The 17,481-nt window shown below is 43.8% G+C and overlaps 1 long non-coding RNA gene across 2 annotated transcripts in view; it reads right to left on the reverse strand.

The window, feature by feature from the left end:
* Positions 1–17,481, reverse strand: part of LOC144785170 (uncharacterized) — a 270,943-nt gene that overhangs the window by 208,999 nt on the left and 44,463 nt on the right. Inside the window, exon 2 of one of the 2 annotated variants that reach the window (XR_013601792.1) lies at positions 5,555–5,624. The exons of the other annotated variant lie outside the window; for it this stretch is intronic. This is a non-coding gene — a long non-coding RNA (uncharacterized LOC144785170). The remainder of the gene's footprint in view (positions 1–5,554; positions 5,625–17,481) is intronic. 2 annotated transcript variants of the gene reach the window in all.

Consider the following 17,481-nt stretch of genomic DNA (forward strand, 5'->3'; position numbering starts at 1 on the left):
TGGCTTTGTCTTGTTTGAGAGACTGCAGAGGAAGCATAAACTACCAGAGCATATGCTGTTTAACTGCTATCAAATTCGGGATTACTTTTTATAAGATTTAAAATTAATAAACATAACAGAATCCGAGATATGGGGTTTTCTGTATGCAGTAGAATCAAAGTCTTTGATCAGTAGGGTGTACAAATGGCTAAGTAGCTACAGATTAGAAGATTGTGAGAGATTAGCTGATCGTTGGAGTAGGGTGATGGGGACGCCGATAGCGGCTGGCCCTATATCACAAGCTTTTAGACAAAGCTGTACGTGCTACTAATTTGTGACTGCAGCAACACCGCACAATATGCCTCTATTGCTATACTCCCAAAAGAATAGCTAAATGGTCATCGGATAATAGTAGAAGTAGCGAACGGACAAAATGCCCAAGATGTAATCCATATGCGGCTGACATTAAACACGTTTGTAACATGTCCAGACTGACAATATTCTGGCAGAAGTTTGGGGATGTTCTGCGTCAAAAGCTAGGTATAGAAATACCTCTGTTGATCATCGAAATCATGATGGGATATAGTTCTGTGAGTCCTAAATGTAACAGTTGGCTTGCTATTTTATTAGTTGTGGCAAGATTAAATATTGCTAGGGTGTGGATATCACCAAAACCCCCATATGTTATGGATTGGTGGCTGCTAGTAAGGCAGATATATGATATGGAACATGCGCTGGCTAAGAAGAGAGGTGTTCGTTCTACAATTAAGTGTACTGCAATTTGGGGACTTATGTTCTAAGTGGTATAAGTAGAAAGATATAGGGGAGGTATAGAATGACTTGACTATTCCTTTAAGTTGATGTATATATGAGTTTACTCATTAATCCTTCTCTCCATTTTTGTGTTATTCCTCTTCTTTTATGTGAATAATGATTGTGTTATGTTAGATACCTGAGCTGTTCCATTTTGGGTATCTTATTTGCCTTGTGTCTAATACTCTATCGTTGGCAAATAAAAATTGTTAAAAAAAGAGAGGTGCAGTAAGAAGCAACAGTAGGACAAAAAGATACAAGAGGGGTGCAGAAAGAAGCAAGTGAAATGCAGAAAGAAGGAACAGAGGTGCAGAAAGAGGCACACGGGGTGCAGGCAGAGGCAAGAGTGGTGGAAAAAAGGCAAGAGGGATGCAGGGTGCAGAAATTTGCAAGAGAGGAGCAGAAGGACAAGAGGGGGGCAGAAAGAGGGACAAGGGGTGCAGGAATTTGCAAGAGAGGTGCAGAAAGAAACAAGAGAAGTACAGAAAGAAGCAACAGAGGTGCAGAAAGATACAAGAGGGGTGCAGAAAGAAGCAAGAGAAGTACAGAAAGAAGCTACAGAGGTGCAGACAGAGACAAGCGGGGTGCAGAAAGAGGCAAGATTAGTGCAGAAAGAAGCATCAGAGATGCAAAAAAAGGGATGAGGGGTACAGAAAGAGTCAAGATGGGTGCAGAAAGAAGCAATAGGGGTGCAGAAAGAGGCAAGAGGGGTGTAGAAAAAGAAGCAACAGAAGTGAGGAAAGAGACAAGAGAGTTGCAGAATCAAGAAAAAGAAGTGTAGAAAGAGGCAAGAGAAGTTCTGAAAGAAGCAATAGAGGTGCAGAAAGAAGAAAGAAAAGTGATAAAACAGACAAGAGGGTTGAGAAATAATCAAGAAAGACAGAAAAAAGGAAGAGAAGTACAGAAAGAGGCAACAAAGGTGGAAAAAGAGGCAGGAGAGGTGCAGAAAGAGGCAAGTGAGGTGTAGACAGAGGCAAGAGGGGTGCATAAAGAGTGAAGAGAAGTGCAGACAGAGACAAGAGTGGTGGAGAAAAAGGCAAGAGGGGTGCAGGGTGCAGAAATTTCCAAGACAGGAGCAGAAGGGCAAGAGAGGAGCAGAAAGAGGTACAAGGGGTGCAGAAATGTACAAGAGAGGTACAGAAAGAAGCAATGGAAGTGCAGAAAGAAACAACGGGGGTACAGAAAGAGACAAGAGGGGTGCAGAAAGAGGCAAGAGAAGCACAGAAAGAAGCAACAGAGATGCAAAAAGCGGGCAGAGGGGTGCCAAAAGAGGGAAAGGGGTGCAGAAAGAAGCAAAAGGGGTACAGAAAGAGGCATGAGGGGATGAAAGAGACAAGAGAAGTGATGAAAGAAGCAACAGAGGTGCAGAAAGAAGCAAGAGAAGTGATCAAACAGACAAGAGAGTTGCACAAGGAATCAAGAAAGACAGACAAAATGAAGAGAAGTGTAGAAAGAGGCAACACCCGTCGAGAAAGAGGTAGGAGAGGTGCAGCAAGAGGCAAGCAGGGTGCAGATAAAGGTGAGAGGGGTATAGAAAGAGAGGAGAGAAGTGCACAAAGAGAAAAGAGAAGTACAGAAAGAGGGACGAGATGTGCATAAAGAGGGAAGGGGTCACAGAAAGGGGAAATAGAGGTACAAAAATAGGACAGAGAGGTGCAGAAAGAAGCAAGAGAAGTACAGAAAGAAGGAACAGAGGTGCAGAAGGAGGCAAGAGGGGTGCAAGCAGAGGGAGGCAAGAGAGGTACAGAAAGAGGGAAGATGGGCGCAGAAAGAGGCAAGAGGGATGCAAAAAGGGAAGAAGGGTACAGAAAGAAGCAAGAGAGGTACAGAAAGAGGGAAGAGGGATGGAGAAAGAGACAAGAGAGGTATGGAAAGAAGCAAGAGGGGTGCAGAAAGAGGCAAGAGGGATGTATTAAAAAGCAACAGAGGTGCAGAAAAAAGCAAGAGAAGTGATGAAAGAGACAAGAGAGTTGCAGAATCAAGAAAAAGAAGTGCAGAAAGAGGCAAGGGAAGTTCTGAAAGAAGCAATAGAGTTGCAGAAAGAAGCAAGAGAAGTGATAAAAAATAAGAGAGTTCAGAAAGAATCAAGAAAGGTGCAGAAAAAAGGAAGATAAGTACAGAAAGAGGCAACACAGGTGCAAAAAGAGGCAGGAGAGGTGCAGAAAGAGGCAAGTGAGGTGCAGTCAAAGGCAAGAGGGGTGCAGAAAGAGGCAAGAGGAGTATTGAAAAAAGCAACAGAGGTGCAGAAAGAAGCAAGAGAAGTGATAAAAGAGACAATAGAGTTGCAGAATCAAGAAAAAGAAGCGCAGAAAGAGGCAAGAGAAGTTCTGAAAGAAGCAATAGAGGTGCAGAAAGAGGCCAGAGAGGTTCAGAAAGAAGAAAGAGAGGTGCAGAAAGAGGCAAAAGGAGTGCAGAAAGAAGCATGATGAGTGCAGAAAGATGCAAGGGGGTGTAGAAAAAACAACAGAGGTACAAAAAGAAGCAAGAGAAGTGATGAAAGAGACAAGAGAGTTGTAGAATCAAGAAAAAGAAGTGTAGAAAGAGGCAAGAGAAGTTCTGAAAGAAGCAATAGAGGTGCAGAAAGAACCAAGCAAAGTGATAAAACAGACAAAAGAGTTGAAAAAGATTCAAGAAAGGCACAGAAAAAGGAAGATAAGTGCAGAAAAAGGCAACATGGGTGCAGAAAGAGGCAGGAGAGGTGCAGAAAGAGGCAAATGAGGTACAGACAGAGGAATGAGGGGTGCAGAAAGAGAGAAGATGAGTACAGAAAGAGGGAAGAGAAGTACAGAAAGAGGGAAGAGGTATGCAGAAAGAGGGAAGGGGTACAGAAAGAGGCAAGTGAGGTACAGAAAGAGGCAAAAGGGGTGCACAAAGAAGCAAGACTAATGAAGAAAGAAGCAACAGAGGTGCAAAAAAAGGCAAGAGAGGTGCAGAAAGTGGTAATAGGGGTGCAGAAAGAAGCAACAGAGATGCAAACAGAAGCAAGAGAAGTGATGAAAGAGACAAGAGAGTTGCAGAATCAAGAAAAAGAAGCACAGAAAGAGGCAAGAGAAGTTCTGAAAGAAGCAATAGAGGTGCAGAAAGAGGCCAGAGAGGTTCAGAAAGAAGAAAGAGAGGTGCAGAAAGAGGCAAAAGGAGTGCAGAAAGAAGCATGATGAGTGCAGAAAGATGCAAGGGGGGTGTAGAAAAAACAACAGAGGTACAAAAAGAAGCAAGAGAAGTGATGAAAGAGACAAGAGAGTTGTAGAATCAAGAAAAAGAAGTATAGAAAGAGGCAAGAGAAGTTCTGAAAGAAGCAATAGAGGTGCAGAACGAACCAAGCAAAGTGATAAAACAGACAAGAGAGTTGAAAAAGATTCAAGAAAGGCACAGAAAAAGGAAGATAAGTGCAGAAAAAGGCAACATGGGTGCAGAAAGAGGCAGGAGAGGTGCAGAAAGAGGCAAATGAGGTACAGACAGAGGAATGAGGGGTGCAGAAAGAGAGAAGATGAGTACAGAAAGAAGGAAGAGAAGTACAGAAAGAGGGAAGAGGTATGCAGAAAGAGGGAAGGGGTACAGAAAGAGGCAAGAGAGGTACAGAAAGAGGCAAAAGGGGTGCACAAAGAAGCAAGACTAATGAAGAAAGAAGCAACAGAGGTGCAAAAAAAGGCAAGAGAGGTGCAGAAAGTGGTAATAGGGGTGCAGAAAGAAGCAACAGAGATGCAAAAAGAAGCAAGAGAAGTGATGAAAGAGACAAGAGAGTTGCAGAATCAAGAGAAATAAGTGCAGACAGAGGCAAGAGAAGTTCTGAAAGAAGCAAAAGAGGTGCAGAAAGAAGCAAGATAAGTGATAAAACAGACAAGAAAGTTATAGAAAGAATCAAGAAAGGCAGAGAAAAAAGGAAGAGAAGTGCAGAAAGATGCAACACGGGTACAGAAAGTGGAAGGAGAGGTGCAGAAAGAGGCACGTGAGGTGCAGACAGATGCAAGAGGGGTGCAGAAAGAGAGAAGTGCAGAAAGATGGAACAGAAGTACAGAAAGAGGGAAGAGGTGTGCAGAACGAGGGAAGGGGTGCAGAAAGAGGCAATAGGGGTGCAGAAAGAAGAAAGAGAGGTGCAGAAAGAGGCAAGAGGGGTGCGAAAGAGGAAAGAGAGGTACAGAAAGAGGCAGGAGGGATGTAGAAAGAAATAAAAGAAGTGCAGAAAGAAATAACAGAGGTGCTGAAAGAGGTGTGAAGGGTACAGAAAGAGGCAAGAGAATTGCAGAAAGAAGCAACAGAGGTACAGAAAGGGGAAAGGGGCATAAAGAGGGATCAGGGGTACAGAAAGAGGCAAGGGAGTTGCAGAAAGAGGGAAGAGGGGTGCAGACAGAGGCAAGAGGAGAGAAATTAGCATTACTAACAGGGTATACAAGATGATCATCCAAACCAATGGCAAATTTTCTATCTGACTAAATCAATCCTTACTGTGTGAGCACAGGAATATATACAGTATCTCTGGGATTAGCCTAAAACCCCACACCTGGTGTTTATAGTTTGGTGTTCTGCATCATGAGTGTAAACATATTTTATGCAGGGCTGCATGTCAGGTACTATAGTCATTCCATAACAGTCCTCTCAACAAGAATTCTCCTCTCTGCCCCAAAAGGGACAGGACACCATTTATGTGATACAACTATTGTGTTCAAAGATGCAGCTGTATAAGGGTGTTATGTCTAGACATTAGGAGCTATTGCCAAACAAGCAAAGACAACAGTACACAATGTTCTTAAGTATTCCTACCAACCTTATACGAGATGTGCAGACAGAATCCCAAGAAGAGTAACTGAATAACAAACAACATGTACAGCATATTCCTAGAACAATGTATAAAAAAAACAAATGTATTATATGTGGCAATGCAGAGCAGAGGCAGCATTAAACGTCAAAGATGCAGAACTAAGGGAGAACCAAAGAGGGCCCAGAAGGGAAATCACTAGGTGTCACAATTGCTTGGCAGGTAAATTCAGAGAGCACTGAAAGGTAATTAACATTCTGGGGCAGAAGCAAATGAGAAAAAATGTCAGATTCCTTACCTGTAAAACAAATAAGCTATTTATAGACTGTCATGTCCCTGTGGCAAAATCTATATAGGTAGTATGAAATTGAAAGTTCACTAAAGAATTCTTCAACACATACATCCAATCAAGAATAATGATTTGGTTGCCTGTAATTTCCATAGAGTTCCTGAAGGAAAACTTGATTTGCTGAAATACTTTGTGTTAGTAATTGAGTTTCTGGTTGGTAGAGATATGCACCCTGTCTAAGCAGGAACCACAATCCTAGTCAAGGTAAGTCTGATACACACCCTGTGCTCACCCTCTGGTCTCTTGGCACAGAGCAGTCAGGCTTAACTTAAGAGGAAATGTGCAAAATATTTGTGCAACACTTTAAACAAAAGACTCCATACCAAGTAAAAAAAATTACATTTTTATGAACTAAACAAGACACAAGTAACAAAAATAATATAAGTAGAAGTTCAGTTATTACTTTATAAAGACAAACTGTGTTGTAGTACTTAGAAGTCAATAGCGCCAACTGGGGCTATCTGGTCATGCTAGACCGGATTAAATCCAAAGGTTCAAGCTGACCACGATGAAGTGCAGGCAAGATATAAGGACCAATCTTAGCGCACTGAACAGTACTTTGGATTTGTTGATTTAGAGAATTATGCAGGGAGCAGTGGAGGGGATGCGTTGTTCTTGATCCCTTTGATGTAGGCAATGAATTAGTTCCATGCTGTACACTGACAAAGATATCTATAGTGTTAAGATGTGAAGAGCACCAAAGTGATGCATCGTCGAATTCCTGGGCTGGAGGTGATGTACGCAGCACTAAGCTATGTGTCAGCGCCCAGCCGCGCAAAGGGGGAGATGCTACAGAATCTGGAGACAATGCATTGTGCAGTTGGTGATGCAATGTATGCGATTCGGACAGCATCCGCGATGTGTCAGCATCAAGTAGGATCCACAGGTTCCAATCAGCGCAACGTCGTTGATGTGTGGGTTTCAGCGGTTGCAGCACTTTATATCAACTTCACAAAGCCCAGGATTGTATCGGTCCCTACTTGGCAGGGCAAGACTTGCAGCAAGCAAAATCCAAATGTTTTTGAAAGTGATGAGAAATCTTTGATGTCTCTAAGACTTAAAACAAGATGCCCTTGAAGTCACTATTAGTTCAAGTGAGATGTGTTCAGTCCTTCCTCAGTGGGGCAGAGGATGTCAGGCAGCTGTGCAGCACAGCAGAGTAGAAAAGCAGTTCTTCCAGAGCAGCGGTTCAGCAGAGAGACAGTCCTGGTAGTGGCACAGCAGTCCTTTTTCCTGGCAGTGTTCTTCACAGGTCCAGTAGTGTCTGATTTAGTGGGGTCAGATACCCAGTACTTACACCCAGTTGTGCCTTTAAAGTGGAGGTGACTTCTGAGAAAGGCGTTGAAGTGCAGAGAGGATCCCCTTCCTAACTCTGGCTCCAGGCTCACTACAGGGGCATATGCAGCCCTTTGTGTGGGGACAGGACACAGCCTATTCAGCTGTGTCAGCTCCTCCCACCCATCCTGCCCAGGATGGCCCATCAGGATGTGGATGGCCACTCAGTCAAACGTAAGCGTCCTTTGTGTGTGCCTGGTTAAGTTTACATTTTTTATTAGTTTTAATACTGGAGGAGAACAATACTAAAACATCTCATCTACATCCACCGGCCAGCGAGGAACAGTATTTGGTGAAAGAAGAGGATAGTAGAAAATAGGTAGAGAGAGGGGGATATTAGGGATAGGTAGGAGGAAAAACAACCTATCTAGTTATGAGAATGACATTCGAGGTGGGGACAAGGTGTGTCGCTCAGTCCATAGATTGGGGTGGAATGCAATAATAGTTCCTATGGAGATCAGTCAGTAAACTGGTCTGTAGGTATGAGATGAAGTATATGTAGGTGGACAGGGCATGTTAATTCTAGAAATTATTGTGACAGGAACTGCAGGTTGGGACCTCATGCCTTGTTTGATTGAGGTATTGTGTGCTCTACCGAGGCCGTCAGTTTTTCAATGCCTAGGAGATCCCATATTTTGTAGAGCCAGTCTAAGTGAGTGGGCATGTTGTCAGTGTCCCAGCATGCCAGCAAAACATTTTTGACCACATAGAGGGCTAGGGTTATGGCTCGCCCGATGTGGATTTCAAGGGTAGGTCAAGGCTTTTTGGAGCCCGAGCAGGACAAAACTCAGGAATCTAAAGAGGTCAGAGTTGCACTCTTGATTGACTGAGGCAAGGACTTCTGACCGGTAATGCTGGAGCTTTGGGCACTGCCAAAGAAGTTATGTCAAGGTTCCCACTTGTGCACAACCCCATCAGGAATGTGCGTCCCCGTCCCTGTTCCACTGAGCCAGTCACATAGCGGTGTAGTACCAATAAGGACTATTTTAAGTAGTGTTTCATTGCCTGAGGTGCCACGTGTGGAGGTGTTGGGTCATTTTAGACTATTTGACCATTCTTTATTGGAAAGGCACGCTTGCACTCTGTCTCCCAAAGACGTTGTGCTGTGGATTTGACTGGGGCCTGTGATGCAGTGAGAAAGGTATAGATGTTAGAGAGGAGGTGCCTATCTTTAGTCCTAGCCAGAAGCCATTTCTCAAATGGTAGTAGGGTGAACTACCATGTGGGTGGAAGATGGGTTAAGTTTTTTTTTATTTTCTTTTATTTATTGAAGTCCTTTAGTGACATTACTAATCAATAATACAGAAAAACAAAATTCATCATAGAGCATCTCCCTTCGGCAGATACAATCAATAATAACAATTACTTCCATCCTCAACATCCCATATATACAAAATGAATCAAAGTAAATTCCCCAGATTTTATCAAAGTTACTTACTCCCCCTGCCCGCAATGCATAAATGTCTTTGCTTTTCCTGACTCTCCTTATTTTCTGTAACCATTCCTGCATGGATGGGATCTGTTCTGACCGCCAGTTCTGCAATAGCAAAGACCTGGCCACTGCCATTGCAATATACACTAATTAGGCTAGCTGGTCAGAGAGCTTGAGATCCGGATCAAAACCATAAAGCATCAATTTTACATTTAAGAAAATCATAATCTTCAAATAGGTTTGAAAGAAAACAAATATTTCATCCCAGAATACCCTGATTTTAGTACAGTGGACCATTACATGGGACCAATTGGCCGGAGCATGTTGTAGGCATCTAAAACAGTTAGGTGAATGATTTGCATACATTTTAGAAATGGCCGCAGGTGTACGGTACAATAACCATTTACCAAAAAATAACATTCCGCGCCAATTGGCACCCGTAGTGTGTTGAAATTAAATTTGTTAATAGTCCGCCAGGTGTTCAAAGATAATTCATGATTTTCTTGTTCCTGACATTTTTTAATTGCTTTTTGGCTTAAGTCCTCCTCCCTACTCTGCGCTAAACAGCGCTTCCAATCCCCGGGTTTCCTTGCACCTTCATTCACAAAAAGGTCGTTAACCAATTGGCTGGCTGATTAAACTGTGAAACATCCAATTGCACCAAAAATTTATAAATCATAGTATAAGACCCGGTCAACATAAAGTTCTTGTGAATTAAACGTGCCATCTCTATCGGGGTTATCCATAATTCATTTCTTAAAAAATCGATTACTTTAGTAAATCCTGCCCTGGCCCAATTTTCCGCTATCTCTGACCCTCTTTTAATCCCTATTAATGAAAATGTACTGGATAGCAGGGTTGTTGAATTAAACAAGGGAAATGAATATCTTTTAAACATAGCGCAGCATTTTAAAAAAAACCATAGCATTGTCTTATAGCGGACTAATTTGGGAGATTTAAGTACCTGCAGAGGGGGAGGTATCTGACTTTCTAGGCAAATTAAATTGAAAAAGAAATTTATAAATAAGTTTTGGCCATGAGTTTGGTTTTTTTTAAATCTCGACAAATACTGTGCAAAATATGCATCATAATAATCCCTGAGATTTGGCAAAGAGAGATCTCCTTGATCCGATTCCTCATAAAGAATGCCCATTGCGATTCGGGGTGTTTTTTTCGCCCAGACAAAAGCCGAGAACAAAGATTCTACCTTTGAAAAAAAAACTCCTGCAAAAAAACAAGAAATAGTAGAGAACAAAAAATTAAATAAAGGAAGAACGGACATTTTTATCAAAGCGACCCAGCTAAGAATCGATAGTGGCAGTGAATTCCACCGTGCGAGCATTACCCGGATGTTTTGAAGAAGGGGTCAAAATTAAGCTTATACAGATCATTAACTGAAGCTGAAAAAAAAAACCAAGATATCTTTTAGGTTTACTATTAATATAGCAACTTATGTCAGAAAGCAGTTCTGTATCTCTACCTCCAGAAACCAGAATTTCCGTTTTCTTTTTATTGATCCGGTATCCCCCAAAGCTTAAAATTCCTTAAAAATCTGAAGTACCCTAACTTGTGATTGTATTTCGGGTTTAAATAACAGCATAATATTGTCAGCGTATAGTTTGATCTTAGCCATTAAAGGGACGGGAGGAAGAATATTCGCGCAATTCCGGATTGCAACTGCTAAGGGTTCGATAAAGATCGCAAAAAGAACGGGTGATAGTGGGCAGCCTTGCCTCGTGCCACACTTGACTAAGACTGACCCAACCACTACCGTATTTACGATGATATTGGCTTTGGCACCCGTGTAAAGATTTTAGATTAGATTTATAATTTTCTCTGGAATAGAAAAATACTACAAAATAATAAAAAAGTGTTTCCCAAACCACCAAATCAAAAGCTTTTTCAGCATCTAATAACAAAATTAACGCTGGAATCCCTCGTGTCTCAAAATAATCTAGAGCTTCAATCAAATAATGCGTGCTCGTAATCAGTTGCCTACCTGCAATGAAACCATTCTGATCAGGATGGATCAGATCTGTTGATATTTGGTTAAAGCGCATTGATAGTAATTTTGTAGCTATTTTATAATCGGAATTTAATAAGGTAATGGGTCGATATGAGTTTAGGTCTTTGGCTTCTTTCCCCTTCTTCAAAAAGCTCACCACAGTTCCTTCCCGAAATGAATCTGATAATGGTCCCCCTTCCAACATAGAATTCAGTAATTGCAAATAAATATCGGAAAAGGAACAAAAAAAGACTTTAAAAAAACTCAGCAGGCAGACCATCTGGGCCACAGGCCTTGCCGTTTGGGAGATTCTTCACTACCAACTCTATTTCTTCCATAGAAAATGGACTCGCCATTGTCGATTGTTCAGTTTGGGAAAGGGAAGGCAATGCGTACTTTCCTAAAAAGTCTGTTAACTTTTGCTGGTCTATATTATGTTGCTAACTGTAAATATTATTATAATGGGTAAGCATTATGTTCCCTATCTCAGCCGTATTTGCTGTGTCTATATAGGTCACTGGGCATTTTAGAACTCTGATCGAATTAGCGGAAGCTTGCTCTCTGACCTGCCACGCTAAAAACTTCCCAGTAAAATTACTATCTTCATAAATTTTCTGGGATTGTCTACGAAAAATCTCCTCGCTCTGGGTAAAAAAATTTGCACTCAGTTCCCGTTTTGCTTAATTTAATTGATGTTGAATAATACTGGAGGGGTTCATCTGCCTTAAATTGGTTAAAACTTGTATTCTTTGTTCCAATGAATTCTTATTGGATCTAGCTGCTCTCAGTGCGGCTGCATCCTTGCCTATACCGATGCCGCGAATGAAGGCCTTCAAGGCATCCCAAACAATATTAAGTGGGGCTGTTTCAATGTTACGAGACACAAAATCTCTGATCTCTAGTTTCAATGATGCGACCCATATTTCGTCGTTCAAATATGTTTTGTTGAACACCCAGCTTTTAGGAGATTTTACGTTTTTCCCTAAAACAAACTCAGTGACTAACATTGCGTGATCAGAGAACCCGTTATGAAGAGTCCTCTGTTGATGCAAATTAAGATGTCTAGAAACAAGAAAAAAATCAATCCTAGAGGAAGACTTAAATCTGCCTGACCAGCATGTGTCTTCTTTATTTAACAGGTTTCGTGTACGCTATGGATCGCAAAGGTCTAGTGTTATTTTATAGTTAAGAATTATTTTCAGTGATTTAGGCTTGAGCTGCTTTCTTGATTGAGTAGTTGAATCCAGGTTTTAGTTCATAAGTACATTAAAATCCCCTCCGATGATAATATCTCCTGCCACCATCTGTAAAGATTGGAACAGGTCTTCATAAGCTTTAGCGTTATCATCTACTGGTGCATAAAAGCTTATAAAACTAATGGGTCTCTGTCTATTTTGAATTTTACATGTAGCCCAACACCAGCGCCCTGAGCTGGCCACTTCTGTATGTATAATTTCAGCATGGATGTGCTTATCTTTAGTCCTAGCCAGAAACCATTTCTCACACTGTTAAGTGTAACCAGGCGCTTAATAAATGGTTTTATTATTATTATTATTATTAAATGGTAGTAGGGAGAATTACCATGTGGTCGGATGATGGGTTAAGTGACCCAATGGTGGATTACCAGGTAATGCAAGTGGATGGTGGAAGGAATATCATGATGGTATTGAATCTGGTAGAAGTCCAATAGCCCTGTGGGAATCAAAAAAGTTGCCTATTCTTTTGCAGTTGGCTTGTTGTCACTGTATGTAGTTGGACATTGACAGGCTGGAGGAAAATCTGGTTTACCAATAGTTGTTGTTTGTGGGGAGATGGAAGTGGAGAGCTTTTTCAGGATCTGCACCCTGTCCCAGGTCCCCATTGTACACCTAGGGACTCATGATCTGTACACCCCATGTGGCCAGTGTTGTTTGGGTAGCCTGGGTATCTTCCAGATATGCATGCCAGCAATTCCTGATCAATGAAGCACCTGTGTTTCTATGAGAGGGGCATGGTCCATTCTACTACATACCAAAGCTTCGTCACGTGATAGTAATGTGTAAGATCGGGAACCCAGAGCCCACCCTCTACCGGAGATAAGGAGGCCCACTTTTTCGCCATAGGGGCTTTCTTACCCGTTCAGATGTAATCTTCTATAAGATGTTGAAATTTTTCAAAACTTCCGGTGGGGACTGCATGGTAACCTCTGCATAACATATAGAATCTTAGGCAGCAGAGTCATTTTGATGGCCACATGACTGTAGACCAGCTAGAACTTTTGAGAGAAGGGTGCCATAATTGATCTCTGCAGCTCGAGCCAGTGTGGAGTGAATTTGAAGGCCTAGGTTCACCAGCCCCTGCTCCACCCATGAGAAGGGAAAGAGGCGCTTGAGGGTAAGTTGGTTTGTTAAATTGAGGAGCTTAGATTTCTAGAGTTTGACTTTAAACCTGGAATCTTTTCCAAAATCCTCCAGTTCTTGCACAAGAAAGAGCAAGGACTTGAGCGGATGTGTCAGTCAACCAAAGCGTTGTTCACATGGAGCGCAAGCTTGTGGTCCCCCTCTCCCATGGGGATACCCGTTATTGTGGGGTTTTTATGAACACACTCTTCAAGGGGCTCCATGTACAGGGTGAAAAAGAGTGGAGACAATGGTCAGCCTTGCTGAGTGCCATGGGCAATGTCAAAGGGTGAAGAAGTCAGGCCATTAACTCGAACTGTCACCCTGGGGCCTGAGTAGCTACACCAAACCCAGCACCTGAACCACACACCAGGGCCCACCTCCCAGAGCTTTGAAAGCAGGCATGGCCAATGTACCCATTGAAATACTTTCCCAGTGTTCACCGACAATAATAGCACAAGAACCTTGGAACACTGGGGCTCATTTATGAGCCCCTGCGTCACTTTTGCACCACCGGTGTGTCACTTTTTGTGACGCACCAGTGGCGTAAAAAAATACACCATGTAGTGCCATATTTATGAAGTGATGCATCTAGGTAGCTGCGTCACTTCGTAGACCCCTGCGCTACATTATACCAGCGCCATGTATAATGTATTCAGGGTGGGCGTAACCCCGCAAGAAAGGGTTGTAGGTTTGGCGCAGCGAAATCTGTGAGATTTCGCTGCGCTACTTCTAGCACACCAATGCATCAAAACCTTACACCTGCCTCATGGCAGGTGCAAGGATGACGCAGGCCCTTTCTCATGGGGCTTGCCCCATGTGAAAGGAACATTGCTGGGGTTGCGTCAGGCTTCTGACACAACTCCCACGATGCGCCAATTTTTGCGCTGGCAGATACGTCAGTTTTACTGACATATTTGTCCTTCCTTGCGACATGATGCGTCATATTATAAATATGACGCATCATTGGTGTCGCAAGAAGAGCGCACTGAGAAGTGGAGCATCACTGCTTTCCGGCAGCGATGCTCCACTTCTTGTAAACGAGGCCCACTGGGTTTTATCCAAGTGGTGGCTCAAGTATTTGGTGTTGCACTACAGCCCCACTTGGGTATTAACACTGTCTAATTAAACGCCCGAGGTCCTACATATATGGAGCCCGTCAGTTCACTAATATGTTAGTGAAGATCTTGGTGTCCGCATTTAGTAGTAAAATTGTCTGGTATGAGGAACAATGTTCAAGGTCCTTGCTGGGCTTGGGCAGCACCGTAATGGTAGCTAGCTTCATAGTACCAGTCAGGGAGCCTGTGGTGCTGAATGAGCTGTACAGGTGGGTAAGTATGGGAGCTAGCGAGGTTGCAAATTATTTATCTGTAGCCAACCTGCCCTGGTGCCTTGCTCGACCATAAGTGGGAAATCACTGCCAACACCTCATTCATCTGGATATCATGATCCAAATGCGAGGCATCCTGAGGTGTTAATTACTCCAAAGGGACCTGCACTAAATATGACCAGGTATCCTTCTCAGCCGGGTCCTCAGCAGAGTAAAGAGTGGCATATAAGCATTTAAAAGAATGGGCAATTTATTCAGGTTGGAATAACGGGACACTCTGTGGTCATTCGATTTCAGATACCCATTGTCTAACACAGTGACATAATGAAACTTGAGAGGGCCCCCTGCAAGATATGTAGAGAGGCCCTCTCTGTGCTTAATCAGGAGCTTTCCGGCCAAAGTACTGTGCTGAGGGGGGCCCCTGGAGGTTGGGGGCCCCCGCAATGTTGGGGCGGCAGGGGCCTGTGTTACACCCCTGGTCACACAGCTTGACCTTTCTGCCCTTTCTTGTGACCTTTCTGCCTCTGTGCCACCTGTTTCCCCCTGTTTTTTGTGACCTTTCTGCCCTTTCCTGGGACCTTTCTGCCTCTGTGCCACTCGTTTCCCCCTGTTTTTTGTGACCTTTCTGCCCTTTCTTGGGACCTTTCTGCCTCTGTGCCACTCATTTCCCCCGTTTTTGTGACCTTTTCTGCCCTTTCTTGTGACCTTTCTACCTCTGTGCCACTCCTTTCCCCCCGTTTTCTGTGACCTTTCTGCCCCTTCCTGGGACCTTTCTGCCTTCTGTGCCACTTGTTTCCCCCCGTTTTATGTGACCTTTCTGCCCTTTCTTGTGACCTTTCTGCCTCTGGGCCACTCGTTTCCCCAGTTTTTTGTGACCTTTCTGCCCTTTCTTGTGACCTTTGTGCCCTCTGTGCCACTCAATCCCCCCCCCCCGCTTTTTGTGACCTTTCTGCCCTTTCCTGGGACCTTTCTGCCTCCTGTGCCACTCGTTTCCCCCCGTTTTTTGTGACCTTTCTGCCCTTTCCTGTGACCTTTGTGTGGAGGTGTTGGCTCATTTTAGAATATTTGACCATTCTTTAGTTGGAAAGGCACGCTTTAACTCAGTCTCCCAAAGACGTTGTGCTGTGGATTTGACTAAGGCCTTTGATGCAGTGAGAAAGGTATAGATGTCAGAGAGGAGGTGCTTATCTTTAGTACTAGCCAGAAGCCATTTCTCAAATGGTAGTAGGGAGAATTACCATGTGGGCGGATGATGAGTTAAGTGACCCAATGGTGGATTGCCAGGTACTGCAAGTGGACGGTGGAAGGAATATCATAATGGTGTTGAATCTGGTAGAAGTCCAATAGCCCTGTGGGAATCAAAAAAGTTGCCTATTCTTTTGCAGTTGGCTTGTTGCCACTGTATGTAGTTGGACATTGACAGGATGGAGGAAAATCTGGTTTACCAATAGTTGTTGTGTTTGGAGAGATGGAAGTGGAGAGCTTTTTCAGGATCTGCACCCTGTCCCAGGTCCCCATTGTACACCTAGGGACTCATGATCTGTACACCCCATGTGGCCAGTGTTGTTTGGGTAGCCAGGGTATCTTCCAGATATGCATGCCAGCAACTGCCTGATCAATGAAGCACCAGTGTTTCTACGAGAGGGGCATGGTCCATTCTACTACATACCAAAGCTTAGTCACTTGATAGTAATGTATAAGATCGGGAACCCGATGAGGCCCACTGGATCTTATCCAAGTGGTGGCTCAAGTGTTTGGTGTTGCACCACAGCCCCACTTGGGGATTAACACTGTCTAATCACGGCCCAAGTTCCTGCATATATGGAGGCCGTCAGTTCACTATTATAATAGTGAAGATCTTGGTGTCCGCATTTAGTAGTAAAATTGTCCGGCATGAGGAACAATGTTCAAGGTCCTTGCTAGGCTTGGGCAGCACCGTAATGGTAACTAGCTTCATAGTACCAGTTAGGGAGCCTGTGGTGCTGAATGAGCAGCACAGGTGGGTAAGTATGGGAGCTAGGGAGGTTGCAAATTCATTTTTTGTAGCCATCCTGCCCTGGTGCCTTGCCCGACTGTAAGTGGGAAATCACTACCAACACATCGTCCATCTGGATATCACGTTCCAAATGTGAGGCATCCTGAGGTGTTAATTACTCCAAAGTGGCCTGCGCTAAATACGACCAGGCATCTTTCTCAGCTGGGTCCTCAGCAGAGTAAAGAATGGCATATAAGCATTCAAAAGAATGGGCAATTTACTCAGCTTGGAATAACCAGACACTCTGTGGTCAATCGATTTTAGATACCCATTGTCTAACACAGTGGCGTAACAAAACTTGAGGTGGCCTCCTGCACGGTATGTAGAGAGGCCCCCTCTATGCTTAATCTGGAGCTCTCCGGCCAAAGCACTGTGCTGAGGGGGGCCCCTGGAGCTTGGGGGCCCCCGCAATGTGGGGGCGGCGGGGGCCAGTGTTACACACCTGGTCTAACAGCATGACCTTTCTGCCCTTTCTTGTGACCTTTGTGCCTCTGTGCCACTCGTTTCCCCCCGTTTTTTGTGACCTTTCTGCCTTTCTTGTGACCTTTGTGCCTCTGTGCCACTCGTTTCCCCCCATTTTTTGTGACCTTTCTGCCCTTTCCTGGGACCTTTCTGCCTTCTCTGCCACTCGTTTCCCACCGCTTTTTGTGACCTTTCTGCCCTTTCTTGTGACCTTTGTGCCCCTGTGCCACTCGTTTCCCCCCGTTTTTTTGACCTTTCTGCCCTTTCTTGTGCCCTTTGTGCCCTCCGTGCCACTCATTTCCCCGTTCTTTGTAACCTTTTCTGCCCTTTCTTGTGACCTTTCTGCCTCAGTGCCACACTTTTCTTCCCGTTCTTTCTGACCTTTTCTGCCCTTTCTTGTGACCTTTCTGCCCCTGTGCCACTCATTTCCCCCTGTTTTTTGTGACCTTTCTGCCCTTTCTTTTGACCTTTCTGCCTCTGTGCCACTCGTTTCCTCCGTTTTTTGTGACCTTTCTGCCCTTTCTTGTGACCTTTGTGCCCTCTGTGCCACTAGTTTTCCCCCGTTCTTTGGGACCTTTTCTGCCCTTTCTTGTGATCTTTCTGCCTCAGT

Source organism: Lissotriton helveticus, chromosome 10 (genome assembly GCF_964261635.1).
Source record: "Lissotriton helveticus chromosome 10, aLisHel1.1, whole genome shotgun sequence".
Lineage (NCBI taxonomy): Eukaryota > Metazoa > Chordata > Amphibia > Caudata > Salamandridae > Lissotriton > Lissotriton helveticus.